A 4,682-nucleotide genomic window follows, 5' to 3' on the forward strand; every position below is an offset into this window, starting at 1 on the left:
CCAAGGAGAAGGAGAATCGACGTTTCGGGCATGAGCCCTTCTTCATTCCTGAAGAAGGGCTCATGCCCGAAACGTCGATTCTCCTGCTCCTTGGATGCTGCCTGACCTGCTGCAGTTTTCCAACAACACATTTTCAGCTCTGATCTCCAGCATCTGCAGTCCTCACTTTTTCCAAAATGGGTTTTATTCTAATTGAGCATGCCCTCCTGTTTTCTCAGTTGTTATTGACAGTCTCATCCCCCTCGCACCAGAACCTGTTCCAGAGAGTGTTGCAGAAAAGGCAGAATGGTCAGCTGCAGCTGGTCACCTGACCCCAAAGGTTCACTCTCCACAGATGCTACCAAATCTGCTGAATTTCTCCAGCAATTTCTGTTTTTGTGTCTGATTTCCCAGCATTTGCAGATGGTTAGTTTTTCAATATTGATCTTGTCTGTTGCAGAGGAGTTTATTGATGAGTTTGAAGAGTTTTGAAAATTGCAAGTTAGGCCAGAAATCAGCCATGATCTATTGAATGGCAGAGCAGGGTTGAAGGGTTGAATAGCCTCCTCCTGTTCCAATGAAATTTGCCCATCTGCAGCTTTCGGCAACATTTCCCCTCATTGCTCACTTCACTTCCATGTCTAACACACTGTTACTGACTGAACAAACCTCCTGTGTTTGAGCTACACATGCTAATGTTCAGTGGCTCCATCTCCTGCCACCCGGGTTTAACTCTCATCATGGAATGCTGTCTCGTATTACTGTGGGAATGCCCACAAAGGGCTCAGCTTGGAGTCTGTATTCCCTGGGATCCACAAACCTGATTTATTTCCTTCCTCCTCTTTCATTCTGGCTATTGAACTCTCGGTTTCAATCCATTCTCCTGTCATGCTCTTCAACATGCCCATGTGGACTAGAGGCAGCTGGGATTTAATGAAGGGAAGTTGGGATTAGGCGGAAGCACGAGGAGCGGTGACAGCAAAGACAGTTCTCATTGTAACGGCAGAGTTTCTCCATGACCCAGTGAGTGGTGAGGCACCTGAGATTGTGGGGGAAGACATTCAATCAGGGATTTGGGAAAGCACTCAGACACTGACCTGTCTATCTGATTGTTAACTCAGACAGATAGAAAGAAAAATGCACATTTAGGTAGCAACTTTGGTGACCTGGGGCAGTGAACCATGCTTCAGACCCAATGATTCCAACATCAAATCTCTGAACACAAAAACACAAAGCTTCCTACTTGTAAAAGGCTGCTTCTCAGCCTCCTCTTTTCTTGAGAAAAGCGTTTTGAGCAGTTCAGCATTTCCTGGTGGTTATAACCTCTATGCTCCTGTAAGTTTCGTGACTGAACTTTTATTTTCCTGTTCCTTGTGAGTGACGGCAGCAGCAGAAACAGGTCCTGACCTGTGAGTGGTTTTGGTTGGAATATTTGTGTTTACAAATTCATTCTCAGCCTCACCTACAGTGAGAAATTGATGTAAACAGAAGGAAAGGAGTGAGTGAGCACCCACAGAAACACAAAGGCAGCATGTGTACCTGAGCTGAACGAACCGGGCATCAGGAAAATGTGATGACAATCACAACTCGTTCGAATCACTGAGGTGCAGAAAGAGGCTACTCAGCTCATCGAGTCTGCAATGATCTGCTCTCCCACCCTATCCCCATAACCCCACATTTACCATGGCTAACCCAACCCACCTAACCTGCACACTACAGACCATGTTAGCACAGCCAATAGAGCAAACCTGCACATCTGTTGGAGGGTCACAGATTACATCAAAATGCTTGGAATTGTTGATGAATTCTCACAAATACTTGACTGACGCAATTGCTGTGTTTTTGAAAATAAAATCTGGGGGAAACTGCAGCCATAAAGATTTCCGATTATCTCTGGAGGAAGAGAATTCAAAACTCGTGCCATTGTCCCAGGGGGGCGCAGTGAAAGTTACAGAGGCCTGGGAACCATCAGAAATGTAACAGGTTGTGAGGAAGGTGGGGGTGAGACAAAGACAAAATGACAGTCTGTCACACGGGGGAAGACAGGAGAGATTAAATAGCAGAAATGGTAGTGCCTCAAGGCCACGGGGAATGGAGTTAAGGCTGGGAAACAAATAAGGAAACAAGGTATGCAGCTGTCAATGAAAAAACAGATTATAACACGAAAGGCCGAATTCAGAGTCTGAAATTATTGCTCTCATTGGTAAGTACAGAATGCTGTAAAGCCTGGGTAGTTCTATTACAGCCAACACAGGCAAGGACTGATTCGGGATAGTCAACATGGCGTTGTGCATGGGAAATCATGTCTCACTAACTTGATTGAGTTTTTTGAAGAAGTAACAGAGGATTGATGAGAGCAGAGCAATAGATGTGATCTATATGGACTTCAGTAAGGCATTCGATAAGGTTGCCCATGGGAGACTAATTAGCAAGGTTCGATCTCATGGAATACAGGGAGAACTAACCATTTGGATATAGAACTGGCTCAAAGGTAGAAGACAGAGGGTGGTGGTGGAGGGTTGATTGTCAGACTGGAGGCCTCTGACCAGTGGAGTGCTACAGGAATCGATGCTGAGTCGTCTACTTTTTGTTATTTACATGAATGATTTGGGTGCGAGCATAAGAGGTACAATTAGTAAGTTTGCAGATAAGATCAACATTGGAGGTGTAATGGAGAGCGAAGAAGGTTACCTCAGATTACAGCAGGATATGGACCCGATGGGCCAATGGGCTAAGAAGTGGTGATGGAGTTTAATTCAGATAAATGCGAGGTGCTGCATTTTGGGAAAGCAATTCTGAGCAGGACTTATTCACTTAATGATAAGATCCTAGGGAGAGTTGCTGCACAAAGAGACGTTGGAGTGCAGGTTCATAGCTCTTTGAAAGTGGAGTCGCAGGTAGATAGGATAGTGAAGAAGGCTTTTGGTATGCTTTCCTTTCTTGGTCAGAGTATTGAGTACAGGAGTTGGGAAGTCATGTTGCGGTTGTACAGGACATTGGTTAGGCCACTGTTGGAAGATGGCGTGCAATTCTGGTCTCCTTCCTATCGGAAAGATGTTGTGAAACTTGAAAGGGTTCAGAAAAGATTTACAAGGATGTTGCCAGGGTTGGAGGTATTGAGGTATAGGGAGAGGCTGAACAGGCTGGGTCTGTATTCCCTGGAGTGTCGGAGGCTGAGGGTTGACCTTATAGAGGTTTCCAAAATTTTGAGGGGCATCGATAGGACAAATGGGCAAAGTCTTTTCCCTGGGGTTGGGGAGTCCAGAACTATAGGGCATAGGTTTAGGGTGAGAGGAGAAAGATATAAAAGAGACCTAAGGGGCTAATTTTTCATGCAGAGGGTGGTATGTGTATGGAATGAACTGCTAGAGGAAGTGGTGGAGGCTGGTACAATTGCAACATTTAAAATGCATTTGGATGGGTATACGAATAGGAAAGGTTTGGTGGGACACGATTGGGTAGGGATATCTGGTGGGCAGAGGCGAGTTGGACCCAAGGGTCTGTTTCCATGCTGGACATCTCTATGTCTCTATGAGTGTATGTATAGAGAGAGGGCCGGCATTGGGTGGGATGACCCACTGCCCTGTAAAGTCCAGAAGGCCGTGTCTATGGCACCGCCTGGCATCAAAACTCAAACTTGGACAGACAGGAGGGGGCAACAAAGAGAACTGACAAAAACCAAACCCGAACCGTTTACCCGGCTGAATGACAGATGTTGGTGAATGAACACCCAGCCTGATAGAAAAATTGTTATAATGGGTCTTATTGGGAGAAGATGGATGAATTAATTGAAGTGAGCAATCTCACTGATGAGGATGTCAGGCAAAAAAACTTTCAGGCCAAGCTGCCCTGACGTGTACAGCAGAATCTGTCCCTGCAATGAGAGGGTGGGGGTGTGAGCCGGTTCCCCCCAGTGCACAGCCGATCAACGGCTCCAGGCATTTTCAGATATTACAGGGACACACTGGGGAGGGGACAGGCTGAATGGGCTGAAATAACCTTGGTGACTCAGGGTCCCAAGGGTAATATCGAGGATCATACAGACAGGAAGCTTGAGGTATATAAGGACCACAGGGGATTACCAAACCTCAACCTGTGATGATGAAATTTGTTTGATGTATTTAAAAGATGACACGAAACCCCATGTAACTGTAATTATAAACATGGGACTCCCAGTGGGAGATAATTGTAAACAAATTCTGAATTGGGCCATGAGAGCTGAGGCAAACTCAGAAACACAAGGGAATAGCTGCAGTACAGGGAGGGGAACCAGACTCGCAATGTTGCAAGGGAAGCAGAAAAGGGCACATCGACAAGGAACGTAGGCAGAGAGAGGGAGATAGGTGTTCACATTGTGTGTGGCCTGTGTTCACGTGTGCACATGCATAGCCCATGAATATTTATTGACATGCTGTTAGGGCTCCAGCAACACATGATGTTAACACAGGAGCATCTATATCAGTTACCGATATGGATTTACCCCTCACCCTCTCAATTACTAAAATGAGAGCAGTCGGAGTGGCAACTGAGGAAGCTGGATGAAGCTGGAAGAACCTGTCCCGATGTAGATCAGGAATATGACAAAATGCATCAGATATGGGAGTGTGAAACTGAGGAAAGGACCATTCTGGTAGTTGCCGTTTTAGAACAATTGGGAGCAACTATTGATGTAGAGACCTGGACTATAACATAGGGATGCTCCA

Source organism: Chiloscyllium plagiosum, unplaced genomic scaffold, assembly GCF_037043375.1.
Source record: "Chiloscyllium plagiosum isolate Xiang-an unplaced genomic scaffold, Cpla_swu_hap1 HiC_scaffold_40, whole genome shotgun sequence".
Lineage (NCBI taxonomy): Eukaryota > Metazoa > Chordata > Chondrichthyes > Orectolobiformes > Hemiscylliidae > Chiloscyllium > Chiloscyllium plagiosum.